The sequence below is a fragment of the Psammomys obesus genome, unplaced genomic scaffold, assembly GCF_907164565.1.
Source record: "Psammomys obesus unplaced genomic scaffold, mPsaObe1.curated_primary_1811, whole genome shotgun sequence".
In the NCBI taxonomy this organism is placed as follows: domain Eukaryota; kingdom Metazoa; phylum Chordata; class Mammalia; order Rodentia; family Muridae; genus Psammomys; species Psammomys obesus.
The window spans coordinates 25,702,573-25,724,448 of record NW_026596095.1 but is presented as its reverse complement, the minus strand read 5'-3'; the positions used below and the strand labels follow the sequence as shown (position 1 = coordinate 25,724,448).

Here is a 21,876-nt window from a genome sequence, read left to right as displayed (position 1 = left end):
GGTACCCATAGGAACACACACAGGACAGATGATAAAGTCTCAGACATTAACACCAGAGTTTCTCACCCAATGTCATAATTTGTCTTTGAAAAAAAAAAAAAAAGATTTCTAGTCAGGCTTAGTTGAAATGGGTGGGTGGATGGATGGATGGATGGATGATAGGTAGGCAGGCAAATAGGTAGATGGATAGATGGAAAGTTCAAAGCCATCCTAGGCTACATAATAAATCCAAGGCCAGCTTGAGGAATGTAGCAAGGTTCCGAGTCTTCTTTTTTCTTCCTCTTCCTCCTTCTTCTTCCTCTTCCTCTTCTTCTCCTTTTTAAGTAAAAATAAGGCTTAGGCTAGACTACTTGCCCAGTCCCAGTACTTAAAGGGGGGGGGGGGGGGAAGAGGAGAAAAAGGAGATGGAGGAAGGGAGAGGACGAGGAGGAGGTAGGAGAACCATTACCCACCCTGTTTCTTTTTTGCCTTGGTTTCCAGGAAGTTCATATGTAAGGACCATCGTCATCTGTAACAGGTCTGACAGTCTAAGGTGCTAGAATAATTACTTCCCCTTTCCTGTATTCAGCTTCTATCATTTATCTACACTTGACCGTCTTTATGCATAATATAAATGTCTCTGTGTGTGTTTTTAGACCAGCTTTCCTTAGCTACTTTCCATCTGTAATTAGAATGCATGTTTTTAAAAAAGGAAACCATTTGTGATGCTCTACATAAAATCTATATACACCACACCTATCCGTAAATTGACATTTTTTCCCACAGGATTTCACGAAAAACACTTTTAACTTGGAACCAGATTCATTATAGTGTAAGACGCTAGACACACTGCTAGAGTGTGAATGAACCAAGTCTGTTTGAACTCACAGGATTCTAGACCGTGGTGCAGATGAACACACCCCAAACACACGACAGAAACCCATCTGTCTCCCTCCAGGATACCTGTGACAGGAATCTATGCACCCCCATAAAGCTACTTGTGACAAGAACCTGTGTGGCCCCACCACCACCAAATGCCTGTGAGAGGTACCTATGTACTCAGTCTCCAAGGATACCCGTGACAGAGACCCCCAGACCAATACGACAGGGACTTTTTCTTCTTTCACCTCCTTGGATCTAAGTTTTCAAAACTCACTGAACTTTCCCCTAAAACCTGGTGTTCTTGCCCCTAGCTGCTAACATGTAGGTCTGGGGCATTCAGAGACCCCTGTACAATCTAACACCCCCCCCATCCCTCTCTCTTGCTATGGCAACTCTTGGGAGAATTAGTTCACACTGAAATGGGTCCCCTTGTGCCCCACAGTTCCAAAAGACCCCCCTCTAACTCTTTCCCAATCCCCAGGGATTTGCAGAAGGTCCAGTCTTTGAGCATCAGGTACCAACACTGACTGATGACAACAGTCATATATATGAGATCCGTGTATCCTGGCCCCAATGGGGTCCTTAGCAATTTTTAGCCTCTTTTAAAGTGGCACATATCTCGCCAAAAGGAATAGACACCACATCCCAAGGCTGTTACACAGAAACTGGCCATTTGGGCTAATGCTTCTGAACCACAAGTACATGGTTCAGGGTGCACCCTTATTCATTCTCCCCACCACCATGTTTTCTGCTTTTAGTTGTACACCATCAAACACATGCTCGTTTCTTTTCTTTCTTCCACTCATGCATCTAAACTGTTTTCTCTGCTCCTCCAGGGAGAAAAAAATCCAGGCATCAATAAACTGTTGTCTATTTCTGTTTATAAGAAAGCTTTCTATGACTCTGAAATGTTAGAAGGGTTTATACAGCAAGTCAGGGTGAATTAAAGGTTGCCTAAAAGGGTGGGAAAAATGGAAAGGACAAAAAATAAGAAATACTGCTGTCCAAGCCCCACAGGTGACAGCTGTGGGACGTACCAGGGGAGGATGCATGGGTGCAGGACTTTTTATTCCTGTTGGGGCCACAGTAGAGATCACCAATCACACTAAAAAAGGCTGGGCCTGTTCATCAGTAGAGACAGACTAAGATGTGGTCTCTGTGCAACACTCTTCACTGGTCCCTCACCGTGTAGACATAGCACCCAATATGGGAGTTTGTAGAGATCGATTTCTAGCCGGGTGAGGTGCTGCACATGCCTGTAATCCCAGCACTTGGGAGGCAGATCTCTGTGAGTGAGAGGCCAGCCTTGTCTACAGAGCAAGTCCAGGACAGCCAAGGCTACAACAGAGAAACTCTGTCTCAAAAAACCAAAAGATTTCTAAGCAACTTTGGTGGACAGCCAGTGGTATCTTATGCTTGGAGACAAGAGTGGTGACCAAGGAAGGGAGACCCTGATGGGCACTGCCTCCACTCCTTTGTGATTTGGGGAGTCTAGGTGCCAGTCTACAAACTGAGCTTGTCTCATGGGGCTGTAAAAAGGATGCTTCTGTCCTACTTCTTCACCATCATCACCATCACTTCTCAGCACGGGGGACCAATGCCCCTAAATCCCTCTCCCATGGATGGTTAAGGCAGAATTTACCCCTTGCTCTCAAAAGGCAGAAGAATCACCACCTCCCAAAACCCAGGCTGGGGGGGGGGGGGGCAGGCAGTGATGAGCTCGGGAAAGGTGCGCCAGAATGGCTAAGATTTGAGAGTACAAAGGGAGCCCACAGAGAGCCAGGTAGCACTGCTACCTACCTCTGTGGCTTCTTGGTGTGCAGAGCAGGAGGGCCCTCCTTCAGTTCGAGCAGGCTAAGTGATCTGCAGTCCTCAGCCTGGCTACAATCAGGAAGGGCCTCAGGCTCAGACAGCAACTGTCTCCAGCTGAGCCCGCTGCAGTCCTCCCAGGACGAAAATCATTAAGATTTGACAATAGCTGAACCAGCTTCCCTCTTATTGGGGTTCAAATTTAGCTATAAAAGTAGGGCTTTCATCATGAGCCAGGTTGGCAGAGGCCATCATGCAGACACTCCCAATTACTGGGCCACTTGGTGCTTAGCACATACTCGTGGAGTGAGTGCACTAAATCCAAGAGGCACGTTCCAGCTGCCGTACAAAGAGCAGCCTGGTTAGTTTAGGGTGATTGTAAACAATGGTAAAATGTCAGTGGTGTGGCAGTCCCCAACTATGTGTTTTTAGCAGCTAACACCTCACCTGGGGTCCCTTACCACTGTGACGGCTGATCAAAAATCAAGGACCAAGGTGGCAGGTAGACCCCCAAAGCTTCCTTGCTCTTTTTAGTACTATATTTCCCCAAGGCTGCCTGGTATGGCTTCCTGGCAGAGGCCAGGGGACTGCCTTAGGCAAGGAGTTCAAGGTCAGCACAAGTTAATCAGCTCTTACAACACCCATAGGTGAACAAGTCTGGCATATGCCCCCAAACCCTGGGCAAGAGCACATTTTCCAAGTATTTCCTGGATACTGCTGGATGCAGAATATAATTTGACACGAGGCATCTATCTTTGAAGTCACCTTCTCTCTGTCTTGAGGGGAGGAACAGTACTGGGCATCAAACTCATGGCCCTATACAGAAAGAGTGCTTAACCACTGAGGCACACCCCTGACCTTGAAGTCACTCTCTTAAAGAAACAGTCACTTATATTACTGGCTAAAATGTGGCCTTTTCTGAGACTCATACTCCAACCAAGGACCATTCATGGAGATAACCTAGAACCCTTGCACAGATGTAGCCCATGGCAAATCAGTCTCCAAGTGGGTTCCCTATTAAGGGGAACAGGGTCTGTCTCTGACATGAACTCAATGGCTGGCTCTTTGATCACCTCCTCTTGAGGGGGGCAGCAGCCTTGCCAGGCCACAGAGGAAGACAATGCAGCCAGTCCTGATGAGACCTGATAAGGGTCAGATGGAAGAGGAGGACCTCCCCTATCAGTAGACTTGGAGAGGGGCACGGAAGGAGATGAGGGAGAAAGGACGGAATTGGAAGGGAATGAAGGAGGGGGCTACAGCTGGGATACAAAGTGAATAAACTGTAATTAATATAAAAAAATTAAAAAAAAAAAGATGTGGCGACAAATGCAGTCAGTAGGAAGGCAGAGCTACCTGTCCAGTCCTGGCTACTCACTCTACACTAAGATCTGAGTTCCCACTTACTCGAGGAGGCCTTTGTCACAGGAGGCACCTGGGCAGAGAGATCCACAGAGCTTACTGAGTAAGGCTGTCTCCCAGGCAGAGCCATCTTGGAACTCTCCAGGCTGGGTGGCTAGAGTGTTTTCCTAACAAATAGAAGACACTCCCTTCTGGGCTGTCTCCCTCTGGGCTGACCTAGGCCTATGCCCTGGCTTGGGCCTTTGGAGGGTGGTGAGTGGTTACGTTGCAGTGGGTTCTGCCCTTGCTTGCCCTCCTCACGTGCTCACACAAGGCCCTGTCCCATACTGAATGTGGTTGGACCTAGTGATTCATTAGGATCCTGATTCTGGCCTAGAAGGAAGCATCACCTACCAGTAAATGCAACTGAATTCCTTCCCTGGAAAATGAGTATGGTTCACTGTAAAGAATTAACTAGGTGAGCTTTCTTTCTTATCCCAGGAGGGAAAGAGGGAGGAGGAAGCTGCCTCCAAGCTTCACAAAGACAAGCTGGAGGTGAAGGCTTTTACAGCCCAGTGCTACAAGTAGCTGCCAATGAGCAGAATGAAAAGCCTACAAGACAATGGCCAAACATCAAAGGATTTACAAGAACAAGATGCAGCCTTCAATCAAATTCTTTTGCTTAAACTAATCTTTCGGTGCTTGTAATGTTTTTCAGGCGAAGTCCATTTACAACTCCCCAAACAATGCCAAAGGCCCGGAAAATTCCCCTAGCACGCCTAAGCAGGGATAGGGCTAAAAACTGACTAGTCATTCCAGTGACAATCACGGAGCTCAGAATGCATTCACTTAAAGAACATGGGAGCTGGGCAGCGGTGGTGGTGGTGGTGGTGGTGGTGGTGGTGGTGGTGGTGGTGGTAACGGCACACACCTGTAATCCTAGCACTCAGGAGGCAGAGGCAGGTGGATCTCTGTGAGTTCAAGGCCAGCCTGGTCTACAAAGTGGAGTCCAGGACAGCCAGGGCTATTAAATAGAGAAAACCTGTCTCGGAAAAAAAAAATAAAATAAAATAAAATAAAATAAAAAATAAAAAACAAAGAGCACAGGAAGGTAGAAGAGAATGAGAATCAAAGGTTCGGTACCCAGGGCTCAGGAGATGGTTCAAGCAGTCAAGCGTTGGCTGTCCAGCATGAGAACCAGTGTTCAAAACCCCAGTACCTGGGTGAAAGTTGGGCATGCTGGCACACACTTGTCATCCTTGCACTAGGGAGGTGGAAACAAGGGGAGCTCTTGGGGCTTGCTGAACAGTCTTGCCAAATTGTGAGCTTCAGGTTTAGTGAGAAACCCTATCTCCAAAAAATAGGCAGGACAGTGATAGAAGACAACAAGGGATGTCACGCTCTGGCCTCCACAAGCACACACGAATACACACACGGCAGCGTGGTCCCCAGACTCAGCACTGTGCACTCAATCACAACTAATCAGGAGTAAATCCACAACATGCTTGGTTTTGAGTTGCACAGGTGATTCAATGCCCTTTGCAGGGGAATATGTGAACTTGACATTTTCCTGGCGAAATAATATACTGAAATATAACAAGGTCCAGTAAATAGCTCAATATGAAGGGTCTGAAGAAAAATTCACAGTAATGTTACAATTTCTGGTTAGCGCCCTCTCCCCACTGAGAAGCAGGCTCTCGGGGGAAGCCTGTACTCCCCTCTCCTGAGTGGCAGGAGTAAAACCCACCCAGTGTGTTATGGTCTCAATAAGCACAGAGAAAAGACACTTTGTGAATGGCCAAGAATTCACATCGCTAGGCTACATTAGCAGCTGCCAACATTCTATCCATAATTCCATGCTCTCTAATCATGCAAATGTAGCCACTGCAGAACACTGAGGTCCAAAATCCCTTCCTTCGCAACACAACAGGGTCCCAGACTGCTGACTTCATCGCCTGCTAACATGTCAGTCTCTCCCTATAAAAGCCTCTGGTCGCTTCTGCAGACATCAAAGTTCTGACCAAACAACAAAAATTGGTGACGGGTGCAATCCAGCCCAGCCTAAGCTATCTTCTGAGGGTGGTTGTGGTATAATTATAAGTTATAAAGAGAAACCAGGGGAAAGAGTGCTAGAGGGTGGCATGTCTGTGTGTACCAAATATCAAGTGTTTACTCTGATCCCTCACAACCCCCCCCAAGTGGCTTAAACTACGTTTTCACGTTGCTTTTCAATTTTAACCCTCCCTAAGCACAGCCAATTATCACTTTCAGCCTTCATCCAGCTGACTAAAAGGCCCCTTGCATCTCTTTATCCATTCCTTATTTCTGGAAATGTTTTTCTCATAGAGTTGCCCCATCTGTAAGCTTTTCTTACGACCTGAACAATAGCTTCACTTTAAGGAAGCAGTTTGGCAATGGCTCGGTCTCTCACAAATGAGATTTACAGAGTCCTCAGGTTTTGTGGGATCCACCTGCGCTTTTTAAGTATGGATGCATAAAAGGAACAGAAACTTCACGGCCTCAGGACCGAAGCAGAATTCTTCCCGAGTCCTCAGTCTTACTAGTCCGTTTCCCAGGTTCCTCATCTTCACCTCGGCCACAACCCTGTCACGCATGCACTAGCACCCACAGCTTTTCTGGCAGGCAGAAGCTGATTCACACCCCAGGACCAAAGGTTTCTCCACAGCAACACCTCCATCCCAGGTGATTGGACCAGAAGTGAGCACATGACCCAGGCCAGCCAATACAGGCGCCGTTCAGCAGGCCTCCCAGGGGTCAGGAGAGGCCATGGCCACTCTCATCCTCTTAGAGCTCTCGGTGATGTTAAAAATAAAGAAATGACACAACATTTCAATGCCTACATCGCACAAATTAACATTTCTAACACCCAAACACTTATGACTAATTATGCCCTCCATAAGACAGTTACAGGAGTTATAAAACATATTAATTCATGGTGCACTACAGGCAGAATGTCTGTTAATGAGAAACAAATTTAAATTTGGATGATGAATGCCATCATCTTTCAATCCTGCCAGCTTGTCTCTGTGACTAAATGTGTAAGTTCAGGAGGATAATGGAAAAGCCTGTGGGTGTGAGGCCTGAGCTCCGGCTTCCCCAGAGCCTACCCCACCTGTCCTCTCCAAGCTTGTGCATGTGTGTACATGTGCGTGCGCACGCGCACACACACACACACACACACACACACACACACACACACACACAGCACTTCGATACCCAGCAACTTGTGGCCATGTACCTGAAGTTCCACTTACACAGCAACGATGGTCACTGGCCAACCACAGTCATCCCGGCAGAGATTTTGGTAAATGATTAGTCAAAAGCTGCTGCTCAATGTTGCTGTGGATCTGGAAACGTCTGTCAGGCCGGTACCCGTGAGACCTGGTCAGACACCACCCTTCCTATCCTTAGCTACCCTCAGGACTCCCACCCTTTGCCATGCATAATCTGCTACCATAGCATCCCTGCTGGAAGGTTTCTACACCTTAAAACCAAGTTAATGCCAGAACTTCCTTGCCAATCCTTGAAAGGCTGCTGTTGAGTAAGTTACACCAGCAGGAAAACCTCTGGTCAAAACTAAGACAACAGTCCTTTGATAGTCATGAGGGCCTGGCTCCAGTACTCACTCCAGTACTCCAGTACTCAACCCATGCTCAAGCCCTTTGTTCCAAACGCCATGGTTTGCATAGAAGCTACCCATATCCTCTGGTACGCGTTAAATCATCTCTAGGTTACTTACAGTACTTCAATGAGGTGTAAATGCTACTGCAATAGCTCTTACTCCATAGTGTGGAGAATGACAACCAAGAAAGAAGCCTGTGTGTGCCCAGAACAGATGCACGTTAAGGATAGAAATTAAAATAAAATCTTCAGCTTTTGGAATACTCAGATGTGGAAGCCAACAACACACTACGTTTCTCCCCTTGCTTAACAAACTGTTCCTCCTCTATGGCTGGCGATGGCCTCCCTCTCCATTAACCTCATTCTCAGTTCCTCCCCTTCTTTCTTCTTACAGAACCTCAATGTCAATCTATTGTTCTCTCCGGGTTCTTGGAAGACCTCCTCACAGTGGTTTTAGGGAAGAGAAAATGACCACATTGAATGCACATGCTGATTCTTAAATGTTCTGGTTTCCTTTCTGTCGCTGTAATAAAATACGCCAACAAAATGCAACTTGGGGGAAAAGGGGTTTATTTCATCTTACACTTCCAGGTCACAGTTTATCATGATGGACATCATGGCTGGAACCCGAGTTAGGGACCTGAAGCAAATGCCATGGAAGACAGTGTTTACGAGCTCATTCTCAGGCCCACACTATGCCAGCTCTGCTCATGCAGACCAGGACCTAGGCCTAGGGATGGAGCCGCCCAGAGTGGGCTGGGCCCTCGTGCAGCAATTAATAATCATTACACATACCCAGTCAGACAGGCCCACAGACTAGACTGATAAAGCTAGTTAGTTACTCAATTGAGACTCTGGGCTGTGTCAAGCTGACAATAAAGGCTAATGAGGCCTCTTAAACTAGCTGGAATTTCAGACATATTTAATAAATTAATGTTTTCACATGAAGAAAATGTCCAGTGAGGGAGAAGAGGCTGAAGGAGAAATGATGGAATGAGGCTGGCAGCAGAGCCCTGGGAATGTTACAGGGGGTTAGGAGGCTACAGCAAGGCTAAAAAGTAGAAGAAGGGAAATGGGATGCAAACAGGAACTCAGTTCCTCTTCAAAGCTTTCCAGTTCCTCAGAATTTGGCCAGAAAGCCATCCCCTGACACCAGAGGGTGAGCAAGACCTGGCTGGTATAGGTCCATCCCACACCAGTCTCTGAGCTCCATGTGAACACAAGTCCCACGGCCCTGCTCACACTTCACAGAACCCCCTCACTCCTCATCCTGTACCTCTGCTCCCCTCAAACAGGTTAAGATCCCAAGTGGAAGGAACTGTAGGTGAGGATGCTTCTAAAAAGACACCTAAGCCCTGAGCTCTGATTCTGAGAGGCAGAATGCTCAAGAGGAAATTTGAAGCTCCCAAATTAAATGTCGCTGCTGGACTTGGGTGAGGACCAGACAGCATCCGTACTGTCAGGCCAGAATCCATACGAGAGATCATTGTCAGATCACTCTGCCAAATGCCACCAAACAACAAACAAGAGAAGCACACTAAAGGGGCTGAGGTCAAGGTATCAAGATGCCTGAAGCCCACTTTCTTCACGTAGAAGTCCATGCTTCACACCCTCATTCACCAGAAAATATCTGGAGACCTCAACATCCTCGTCTTCACAGCATTATGGCTGACCAGGTAGGTTCTAAGTACCCATAAAAACCTCCTGTGGTTCTCACACACACTTTCTTGGCCTTAGCTCTCCAAGAGTGATAGCAACTACTGTTGTCCCAATAACAAAAGGAACAAGCCTATTTATAAACATCAACAGAGAAAAATGTCAGTCCTTAACATGATGATAGTAAACTCTAATTCTCAAATGCTTAAATGTTAGTTACTGGAAAGTACTATCTAAATCTTTAAGGAAAAAAAAGAGTTAAAAAGAAAAGAAAGGTATGTGTCATAAATAAAATTCATGACGTTCACATTTAAAATACCAAAATATATTTTAGAAAACATCAAAATTATTCAATCATATTTGGACATAAGATATATCATCTAGTCCGAGTTTTTATTTTATTGACAAAATTTGCCAGGCATAGAGAGATTAAATAATTTGCCTAAGGACATGCAGCTAATGAGAGGAAGGATAAATGAGAAGCCAGCCAAGAGTGATTTAACGATTCCAAACGGGTATTAGTGGACGTTAGCGGCGTCTGGGATAGGCTCCTAGTCTTTAGAGGCTAATGTCAAGAGGACAGCCAAGCCCTCCCACGAAGCACCACTCTGCTCCACACAAGCCAGAACTCCAGGCTGATGAGTGTGGGTGCAAGTGTCTTTGGTTCCTACAGTCCCACCTTTCCACCCATGCCAGCGGTGGCACAACTGCTGCATGGCACTGCAGCTGACACACCTCCTAAGTGCTCACAGCTCCCACACGGCCGTGACCCTCTCAGACTCCAGGCTCAGCTTCCCACCTCATCGTTGTTATTGTAACACACACTCACTTCACTAAACCCCAGGAAGCCAACACAAACTGTGCCAGCCCACCAGCTGAGCAGTGGCAGCTGCCCCAAAGACATCACTCTAGGACCTCACTTCCTGTTCTGGCAACTATGCCTGCGTCTGTGCCAGTTCAGGGTCTGGCCCATCGTTTTCAGAGCTGAGAACTGGACAGGCCCCAGATATCCAAGAAACCATCTGTTATAAAACCCGCCTCCCTCCTCCAACTTCACTTCTCTACGAGCCACAGCATCTGCCGCCATCCCTGCTCTTCTGAACAGAGGACTGGAGGCTCTCAGCCACCACCTGCAACAGGACCAGGCTCATTCAGACCTGGCCCTGGAGGGGAAAAAGTCATCAACTCTAAATCCAATGTTATGAGACAGACAAGTTCACAGATTCTGCCTGGCAGGATGAACTATCACAGACGCTAGAAAGATGAAGCAAAGTACATGCAGTTTCCAAAAGTCCTCATTTTAAATTATATTCTTTCTTTTGCATGCGTGTGAGCGAGTGGCATGCACCTGTGTGCACCTGTGTGTGTGTGTTCGTGCACACGCAGGCATGCTTAGATTTTAGGCTCAAGGTTGACATGGAGTGTCTTCCCCAATTGCTCTCCATTTGATTCATTGAGTCAGGGTCTCTCAGTTGAATTCAGAGCTCGCTGATTTGCACCAGGGAGCCCTGTCTCTGCTGCATGAGTGTTGGGATTATAGGCATTGGCCATGCCTACGGATTTTTCACATGGGTGCTAAGGATTTGAACTCTGGTCCTTATGTTTAAGCAGTAAATGCTTTAACACCATTGAGCCATCACCTCCCCAGCCCATGTTTAGTCTTTAAGCTTTTCAATGCAAAATCCTCAAGGATTAAAAAAAAAAACAAGCTGAGAATGACCTCACTAATACTATACTACTATTCCAGACCTAAAACAATATAAGCTTTCTTTCCAACGAGAAGCAAAGCCAGAAGAAGACAATTCTTTAAAAGTGATTCAAGTACTTCCCCATCCCAAACAATCACAGCTACATGACTAATAATTAATATTGATTGAACATTCTCCACATGACAGGCTAATAGAATCTTCACGGGCATGGTCTGACCTGTAACTCCTCTACATCCCCCTTCTTTTTTGTGAGGAGGGCGGGGGGGACTAACTTTCCTAAGGTTACATCAGTAAAAGGTGATGGGGTCAAAGGTCACACTTGGGTCCACACAATCCCACAGTCAGTACTCTTTAACACCATACTGCACTGCTTTGGGGGGTACGGGGTGTCTTTGTCACATGGAAGGGAAAAAAATGAAAACTGCCCTTTTAATCACAGAACCGCCTCACTCTGCATTTTAAAAAGCCCTGTGCAAACCTGCCTTGAAATTTTACAGGCAAAGAACGGAAACTGACTCTCATCTACCCAGTCCAAGGCAGCTGTCGGGCAGCTGTGCAGAAGCAGCGAAATAAGGGAACGGAGTCTGGCACGGTTACACGTGCCTCTGCCTCCAACTAGAATTTTCAGAAGAAACGAGGAGCCAGGCAGATGAGAGAATCTCCTGCTAAATCCCACAGGGAGTGTTAAATAAACATGATCAGCCCCATAAAACTCTGACAAAGGCAGTCTGTTAAAAATAAAAAAAAAACGGTACTGCATCCTACCTTCACGCAACAGACAGAGATCAGTGAGCACACAGTCCTATTAGTGGTGGCCTACTGAAACCTTAAATTTTTAATTCTGTTTACTCGCCTTTGTAGATAACATTCGGCAAACACGCGGCCTCACTTTTACTTATGTTGCTGTGTCTAATTGCAGGCGTCAACAAGACTTGGCAGCTCTCCCAAGGCAGCCTCAGATTGACTGCAGAATCACGACCAGGAAGATGACCCAACCCAGCCTCGGGTCGTTCGTTCATACTGTCAGCCCTGCCTGGGTCTGCTGTACAGGTTTGCGATGCTTATGGCTTTTCTGGTTCTACTTTTTTCAACTTCCATCAATTTACCAAGCTCCTCCTCCTCGGTGCCAGCCACTGAGAAGCTAGGAATCCAATAGCTGGAAAAAAAAAATAAGCTTAGCGTCTCGCTTGAAAGGCAGAAATCAATTAAATCATGATGCAAAGGAGTGAGTGGTTTACCAAGGGGCGCTGTGAAGGAACACAGATTGATTAGAGGCTAGCTGTTCAGGTGATGGCCAAATGAAATTACCATGGAAGAGTAACTAAAAAACAAGGCATTTCGTCTCTTAGTCTGGAGGCTGGGGAGTCCAGGATTCCCGCACCAGCAGATTTAAGCCCAGTGAAGCTGCTGGGTGCTGCTTAGATGGTCCCGAGGCTGCCGTAGGCTTCCTTTCTAGAATCGGGCATCCCAAATCATCCAGGGACCACTCAGCTCAGAAACGCCCCAGGGCCTAATATTATAGGATTGGGGAGTAGGTTTCAACATATGAAGTGGCTGGGGAGGAGGGAGAGGAGAAGGACCTCAGACATTGGGACAATATGGAACTGAGTATCTGGGCAGTTATTAAACAAGGCTTCGAAGTCTAGTTCTTTGTTCACTGAGAAGTGAGGTCTGCAGCCATTGCTTGTGCCTCAGATTCCTTGTGGGTGGGCCCATGGCGGGAGCGACGTTATGTGGCTCTGAGGCCAGGAGGGAAGAGGCCATGAAGCTTCTTGCTTATTGCTAGGTCTGGAATCCTCCTTCTTGGAGCGCTACGTGCCTGGGGAGAAGTGGGAGCTCCCTGACGTCACCTGCTGTGGGGACATCTCAGCTACCTGAAGAAGCTGGGGCAGCAGTGCTGACCTCAGGTCTAACAGGGCAGACACCCAACTGTGACCTGCCTGAATACCCCGGCCCACAAAATTCAGAAGCACAGGAGAGTGGTGGCAGTCAGCCGAGCACAGTGACAGAAGTGACTCCCTCCCATGCTAGGAGGTCCCACGTGGGGCTGCAGCCTCAGAGACTCCCGTCAGTCGTGACGGAGAAGCAGACTGTGGACGCAAACCGGCCGCCAACCCGGCAAGCGCACACCAGTCAGTCAGGCCATAAGAGGTTGCTGAGCCTCTCAGATGTGAGAAGCTCGTGGATGGACTGTTTTCTATGTATGTCTTTAAATCCTCTTTATGTTTGCTCTTTGTCTTGAGGCTTTTGTTGCGGTTGTTCATTTGTATGGGTGTGGGTGTTTTGCCTGCACGTGTGTACCCCCACTTGTGGGCCTGGCATCCAGGAGGCCAGAGGAGGGATGCAGGATCCCCTGGGACTGAAGTTAAGTATGCTGGGAAGCAAACTTGGATCCTCTGGAGGCAGCGAGTTCTCTCTTGCCAGGCCCTCTCTCTAGCCACTTTTCCTTTTTTAAAAAATTGAAGTCAGTTGCACTGCACAATGGACACTGTTATAGACTAAATGAAATAGGCCCCTAAATCAGATGTTGATGTCATCACCAGCACTTCACAATGTACCTGGGAACAGAGTCAGTGCGTGTACAATCGGTTAAAATGGGGACACCTCGGGGAAACACTGCTCCCAGATGATGACGTTAATGAGAAGGGGGATCTGGACAGGCTGGCACAGGGAGACTGTCACATGACAGTGAAAGCAGAGACAGGCCACTGACTGCCAAATCGTTCACACCCCAGAGCATGAGAGAGGCCTGGAGCAGACTGCCCTCGGTCCTCAGGGGAATCCCACTACCCCACACCCCCATCCCTGTCTTTCTGGCTCTCAAATGGGTAAGGCAACAGATTTCTATTGTTTCTGCCACACAGCTGGCAGTACTTTATTACAGCCACCCTTGGGGACTAGTATAATCACCACGTAGACTATTTTTAAGTGCCTAACTCATAGATTTTGGTACTTCCACAATACAGTATGTCCTTTTGACTATAAAACATTTTCAAATCCCTCCAAAGAACCTTCATCTCCCCCACACACACCCTGATATGTTCCCTGTCTCTCCCCACCCCCACACCCTGATAAGCTCCTTGCCTCTCTCCCCTGCACCCTGATAAGCTCCTTGTCTCTATGGGTTTGCCTGGCCTGGACACTTCATAGCAATAAATCATACAACATGCACTTCTCTGCAGATGGCTGCTGTAATTTAGCATAACTTTTTCCAAGTTGTTGTAGCATACACCACTGCTCTTTCCTTTTTATTGCACTGTATGAAAATATTACAATGTCTTTACCCAAACGCATCACTGATGGACATTTGGGGTTTTCCCCACCCCTTCCTTTTCCGCTATTTTGAGTAATGCTGACACTGAATACACGTGTACACATTTCACGTGAACACTTGCTTTGCAGTTCTCTTGGGGCTAACACGTGGAGTACTGGTTCTTGCAGTAATTCTATCTGTCCAGCTTCTTCAGGAGCCCATCTACATAGGCCTACAGCAACTGCACCAGCACAGCCCTGCTTGTGTGAGACAGCTCCATGCAAATGGGGAAAACTAAAAAAACAAGCCACAGGAGCCAGCTCTCACGAAGGAGCACACAGTAGGTTTTATATGGATGAGTTTGACGAGCCTTTCAAGACATTCAATGGGCATGCTGTGTAAGAGAGCTACTCTGGCTTAGAAATGAGGTGGGCCCGGGACTCAGTAGCAAACAAACAAACAAAGAAAAAAAGATTTCTCAAAAGAAAATACAAAGGGGGTTGGTGGTGTGTGCCAGGCAGAATCGTTCAGGAGATCCAAAACTGAGTGGTGGAGAAGAGGGAAATGGGTCCAAGAAGAGGAGTGTGACAAATGGAACTTCACAAAACTACAAAATCAGCGATGAAGGAAGAGGAGAGAGCAGACGAGATTCACTGGACTACTAAACACCAGATCTGCAAAGGGACTGAACTCTGATAGCCGAAAGATAAGCGCCATCTTATTTCTCTATTTTTCCTTTTCCCTTTCCGGAAGGAGGTCGGGGGTTACAGAACTCGACGCTACTCTGCTCTGTAAGAGATTAAACTACTTTGACCCACTATCAGAACTGGTGAACAAACGTGCCTCAGCCTGAGCGCCGATCCTATCTAACTTCAGAGTGTCCTTTCCAGGGGATCCTCGCGTACAGAATCTAGTCACGTCCTTAACAGAGACCACGTCAAAGGATCACTAAGAAACCAGCAGAGATTAGCCCGGGTGGGTATTATCATTCCTCGATACACCCTCCCTGCTGACAGGGAGGTTATTTAATTACAGAGTCCAATCAAAAATGGGACTCCTAACACCAACCCTGTAATAATACCCTCTGTCCTGTCGCAAAATTACAGTTTAGAGATCTCCCCACCTCAGAAGACATGGTTCCAGAGATTAAAAACTATCTTCATGCATCAATCAAGAGTACCAACTAATCCTTTAGGTTTACAATAAAAGGGATTGAGTCGTAATTTAGTCATCATGGGAACAAAGGGTTTGGGATTAAACAAACATTGCTTTGAGAAGAAAGCAGGACTCAGCCTTAGTCCAGGCAAGGAGGCCTCATGGGTTCTAGTCCTGGGTCCTCTCAGGAACCAGGCCCATAAAGACCCACCCTGTACTCTTCTAGTGGTCCAGTGGCCCCGGCAAACTGGGAAGTATAAAACAGCATCTTACTAAATCACCTTATTGAATATCCACACACACATTCACATTCTCTAAAAGATTTCATCAATGGACAGAAAAGGTGTCCATTGAAAATCAGTTACTTAGGATAACTCTATGTTGGGCAAAATCCCATTACAATACTAAGATCCAAAGAAATAGCTTCTTTGGCTGTATATAAAAATATATTGTATTACCAAACAGAATTACACTAAAATAAAATAAAATAAAATCACTGTATTGGCTGAATTCAGTAATGCCTATTCTCAAATAGTAAGTATTAACATCTCCTTTTCATAGACAACACTTTTAGAGGTAAAAGATCCTAATCTTGCCTCTACAACACAAACCTGATATAAACATTTAAGCACTTTTTACTTAATACACTTAATACAAACTTAATAGATGTACATGCACACACACATGCACACACACACACTAGCACACACACACACACTAGCACACACATACAGCTATCTCTACCACCCAAGATCTTCATCAATCTGTGATGAGAAGCTTCAGAAGGTTGTTGCCAGGTTCAGATACAAGCGCTACCCGAAGATGACAAAGTGTCAAAAATAAAAGACGCTGGTCCCCTAGATCAAGTTAATTACTGTGAAGTGGCATTTTCTGATGGAGAGCCCTCTGAGAAGTTGCTCAATGAGGGCCCAGTTTTCTCTGGCAGGGGAGGCATAAAATATTAAATATGGGGAGTGACAGTCACATAAAGCAACGGGACATGTTTTAAAAGACAGTCTCCCCTCACTACATCAAGAAAAGTCCTTTCAACCAACGCCCCTGCTTCGGAGAGCAGTCTGTGGCCAGCACTTGGAGAGCCTGTCAGAAAAGTAACTGGTGCTCATTAGCACTTAATGGACTAGAGCCACAAACGTTAAGTTATTCATTAATCTTCACCACATGTCCCTGAAGGAAGCTGGAGCATCCCTCTTTGACAGGGCGGGACAAAGGCAATGCTGCACACGGGGCAGGAGCAGGCTGCTTCCAGCCCCCGATGACCATAAACACAGGATAAGCAACATCAAACACTGCATGCCCTGTGCACAAGGACGCAGGGGCGCGTTTCCAGGCAGGGCCGATGCCAGCCTCGCCCCCAGAAGCAATCACTGTATTCCAGAAGGCAGGCAAAGAATTGAAGTCACTGAAATATGATCATGGTGAAACCGATGATAATAGCAGGAAGCAGAGGAGAAAGTCTCATTGTGGAGGGTTTATTCACACTCAGTGGTGCCTCCTGACACCTCACGACTCTGAGTCCTCTGTGATTCGGGAAGCAGGTCCTAATTGTTCCAAGCCAAGGTAACATGACTGGCCCATCAGAACAGGAGTCAGACCCAGTTTGGTTCCAGAGGCTGTGTGCCCTTGATCTCAGCATCACCCACGTAAAGCATGACTCATTTTTCTTCACTGACCCAAAACTATCCAGGAAAAATGGAAGTTAAATCACGGAACAACCAAAAGTCCCTCAAAACTTTGCCCCAACAGCATCTGGTCAGAAGGCCAAACCCTCTCCTTCCTTGAAGCTCTGGTGCAATGCAAGGGCAAGCAAGATCTGGTCCGCTGGGCCCAACATTATGTACTTGCTATTACCCATCTTTAACGGCTTCTTCATCCAACCTGCTCCCTAAGTCTAATTCCTATTGAAACATTTATCAGCTTCTTTGTGAATGAATCCTGTTAGTAGCGTTTATTTATTCTTTCTGTAAACCATGTGTTTAAGGGCAGAAAAAGGGAATGTCAGAGCTATGTGTTTAGTTCATAAAATATGTAACTTCTCTTAAATTAAGAACAAACAAAAAATGCTGTGCCTAATGATATCTTTCTGTACCAAATAAATATGGAGAGAAAATTCATACTACCACATTTTTAAGCTGAGTTATGTATTTGTGAAAAATAAAGCAGTAAGAGTGAAAACACTTCATAGGTAAGTATCTCTAAAGGATTTTCCATAACCCAATTATTCACTTATCCCAAAATCACCCACTTCTGTATTTATCAGCACATGCATCAAGGACCGCTCTAACCCTCACAATACAGGTGAGGCCCAAAGAATTCCAGATTCCTGCTGAGGCAATTGGCAGCACTTCCCAATAGCCCAGGGAAGTCTCATGTGGTCTAAAGTCTGATGGCAGCAGAAGAGCGTGACAGGTTTGCCTGACAAGCATAAGGCTCTAGGCCCAATCCTCAGCCAAGCATAGTGGACACCCCTTTTGTCACAGCACTCCAGTGGCAGAAGCAGCTGGACCTCTGTGAGTTCAAGGCCAGCCTGGTCTACATAGCAAATTCTAGGCCAGCCAAAAGCCTGTCTCAAAAATAATGATAATGATGGTGGTGGTGGTGGCGATGATGATGATGAAGGTGATGATGGTGATGATGATGATAATGAAGTTGATGAAGTTGATGACCACTGAGTGCCTCTGATGTGTCAAGAGGACATGCCACCCCATCCTGTTTTAATTCTTCTCTCTACCTTCAACCTTGTCCCTCACCTGCTCTGCTCTACAAAACAAAGGGTATTCTTTGTGAGACACAAGTCAGGAACTCTCCAACCGATTCTCATCTCCCTTACTGCCGATAATGAAACACCTCCCTTCCGTGTCCTCCCGTCTCCAGGTACCGGGATGCTTCTCAGCAAGCCTTTGCTACAAGGCTTCCCAGCCAGAGATGCTCTCCTGTTCTGGGCCTTTATGCCACTTCCCTGGGATCCTTGCTCCATAACCAAATTCTGGGGAGACCTTCCCTGCCCTCTTATCAGGAGCTCACTAACACTGGCACTCATTCTCTCCCTCCCTCCTTCTCTCCCCCAACTCTCCTCCCCTTCCTGACTTGATTCTCTCCTGACATTGATCACTAGCCAACATATTTACTATCTGATTCATTTGTTACTGCAACTAAAATGCAAGCTGTATGAAAGCAGGATCTTCTTACTTAGAGCTTTCCTCATAAATGTAGGCCATCTGTCACACAGGAGGTACACAGCAGGGCTGTCCTTCAGTATCCTTATGGAATTGTTTCCAGGGCTCCCAAGAACACCAAAGTCCTTGGACGCTTAGGTCTCTCCCATACAACGGTACCTTGTTCGCATAAGACCTATGCATAGCCCCATAAAAGCTTTAGATCTTCTCTAAATTATTTATTCCTAGAAAATGTAAATTGTATGGAAATACCCATTACATCATGCTGCATAGGAAACAATGTAACACGAGGTAATTATTTGTGTGTCCTGAGACAGGGCTTCACTATGCAGTCCTGGATGGCCAGTAGCTCAATATTTAGACCAGGCTGGCCTCAAACTAGATACCTACTTCTGCCTCCACAGAGCTGGGATTAAAGGTGTGAGCTGTACACCCTGCTACAAACATGTTTCTTTCAAAACATTTCAATCCACTGTTAACTGAATCCACGAATTCAAAATTCTCTGTGTGTGTGTGTGTGTGTGTGTGTGTGTGTGTGTGTGTGTATGTGTGTAAGAATAAATATCACAGAAATAAATACCCCAAATAAAAATATTTGACTAAGGAGTCATTGTAGGAATCCAGCGGAGAGAAACTCCAGGCCTTCATGGACACACCCTAACTCTCCCACAGAATGAAACACAAGCTCAGCCAGTAGTGAAGAGAGGATAGAGAACAGAGACCATCCTCTGAGAAAAGGCAGGACGTTCTGTGAAACAGCTGACTCCAACAAAAGTCACAACCGTGGCCAGGTATGGTGACTCATACTATAAACCCAGCACTCAAGAGGAGGAGGAGGTTGGTGTGAGTTGCGATCCAGCCGGGCTGAAGACTAAGACCTTGTCTCAGAAATCTAAACTGTTGCCATCAGGAGAGATGAAGAAGGAACCAAGGGAAGGCAGGGCATAGGAGTGGGGAGGTGTGACCCTGCGTCCTGCCTTTCTGAGCTAACTGGACAACCCTGAGGAGTAGAGTCCTACAGAATGACACAGTATTCCTTTCTCTACTTGCATCTTCCCTCTCAGTTTGGAATTGTTTCCAAAAGAAAGAGGCTAGAAAATCTGAGTCATGCATCAAATAATCCGAATAAGACACAAAGAACACAGGAAGAACAAACTATTTCTTCCAATGTTTCTGTTCACCTTGCTCCCCGGCCCCTGCCGCCAAGAAAGACTTGGGGCTTCTATCATGTTGGCTTAGAGTCAGACCAAATATGGTCATTTTTCTTTCAGTGCAAATGCAAACAAACCCCCAGGATTACGGTGGAAACACAGCACGTAGCAGAACATTCATCTGTATAAACTCCGTTGTAAATGACATCTCTCTTCTCCCTACAGAGTCTGAGCTTGATCTCCACCAATTGCTCTAACTCAAAACATACTTTTTACATAAAAATAATGATGGGGTTGAGAAACAGAAAAAGTAAATCTCTGGACTGGACCGGCGTTGTGAGCCACTGAGAATGATTAAATATAAAACAAGAGGGGGAAGCAATCGCACTACGTTATAAAGGAACAGATTGACATAGATTTTTGAAACTGGAAGTTGCAGGCAACATGCCTAGAATTTAGATGGCAATATTAAGGACTGAACACTCGCCCAAGCATCGACAGCTCCCCTGGCAGGGCAAATCTCATTACAACAAACACCAGCGCTATAAGAATCTCTGTATAATCTAGCACAGGCCCAGATAACGACCCCTTAACTCAAGCTGTATGTGATACCTAACAGTATCAAAAGCACAAAAGCACAAATGCACAAAAGAAAGACACCGAGTGCTTACTCACTTGTACAGAGACTCATCAAAAGGCCCCAGTCTCCCATCCAGTGGAAGAGACCACTTAAAATTTTCAGGGGTAAAAAAAAAAAAACAGAGAGAACGTTCACACAGCCGCAGAAAGGCGTGGATACACACCGAATAGCCAAACCTTCAAAAGGCAAATGAAAGCAGCCACACGACCACTGTGGCAACAAGACAGTCCACAGGTTTGACACAGTACAGTGCCAAAGCCCCCTCCCCCGTTACTGTCTAACGTTGTTTGGTTTGATTTGCATTTTCTTCTGGACTATTAAAGTTGATAAATTCTCAACTGAAAAGTGTGCGGGGTTGCAGCTACTCCTGGAAAATGGTTAGCTATGGCAACAGATCTGGCATATACTCCCAGGTCAACTACCAACTAAAGTCAAGGACCACCTCCTCTACGAGGCATAAGAGCTGTACAAACTCCAGAACTCCACAACACATCCCCAGCACTCCACACTGAGCCCCCGGGACCGCCCACCTCCCATGCCCTGCAACCCTCGACCTTAAAAGCAAGGCCCCGACCAACTTCTATATCCTAAACGTCCTAGAAAAATGCCAGAGAGCGTGCGTCAGCTAATACTCTATAGACGTTATTTTAACATTCTCTACGTGGCATTCACAAGCACCGGAGGCAAAGGCAGAGTTCCTCACCCTTCACCCAGCTTGGCGTTGCTTAGGAAATGATGAATGTTTCCAATGTCTCTTAGCAATGAAAAGGTGACACTGTTTTCAAGTGGCTTCAAAATCAACCATCACAGCTACTTAGCTAACTTTAGCACAGTTAAGTGAAGAGAGACAGAGCCAGGTAATCACAAACATCTACATCTTCTACACGAAACGTTGAGCATAGACTGGCAAAAGGAATCTTATAATCTGTTTCCGGGCAATTTCAAAATCTGCCGGCTGTAGCCTACATTGTAAAAGCAGAAGCCTTCAGCTTCAGAGGCGTTATTTGTGTGTGGGCACAAGGCCATGTCCATGGGCAAGCCCCACAACTTTTCCACGGCCCGGGCCTTCACCACGGCACACGAAGCACAGGGCAGGCAGCCTGAGGGACCACCAAACTTAAGTGCTACATGAGAAAAAATAAAAAATAAACAGAACCTCTTGCCAGCCTTCGTCTCTCTTCACACGCTGGCCTAAATTCACAATAAATTAAGTACTGCTGCGCTCATCCTCAGCTCCACCTTGGTGTGTCTGCCAGAAGAATTCTCTACCCAAAGCACATTCCATTATTATCAATGTAAGTTGCTGCTAAGTCTCACAAGTCATTAATGAAATGTGGTGATTTCTCAAAAGGTTTGTACTCTAAAAGGTACTTAATAGAAAGGAATTAACTCTAAGCCACTATCTAAGTGATAAAGATTTATCAAAATAATTATCAAGTTGGAGGAAAATCTCCAGAGCAGTAAAAAT

At 46.2% G+C, this 21,876-nt stretch overlaps 1 protein-coding gene across 3 annotated transcripts in view; it reads right to left on the bottom strand.

Moving 5' to 3' along the window:
* Tspan5 (tetraspanin 5) overlaps positions 1 to 21,876 on the bottom strand; it is a 165,253-nt gene that overhangs the window by 114,282 nt on the left and 29,095 nt on the right. The window lies entirely within an intron of this gene.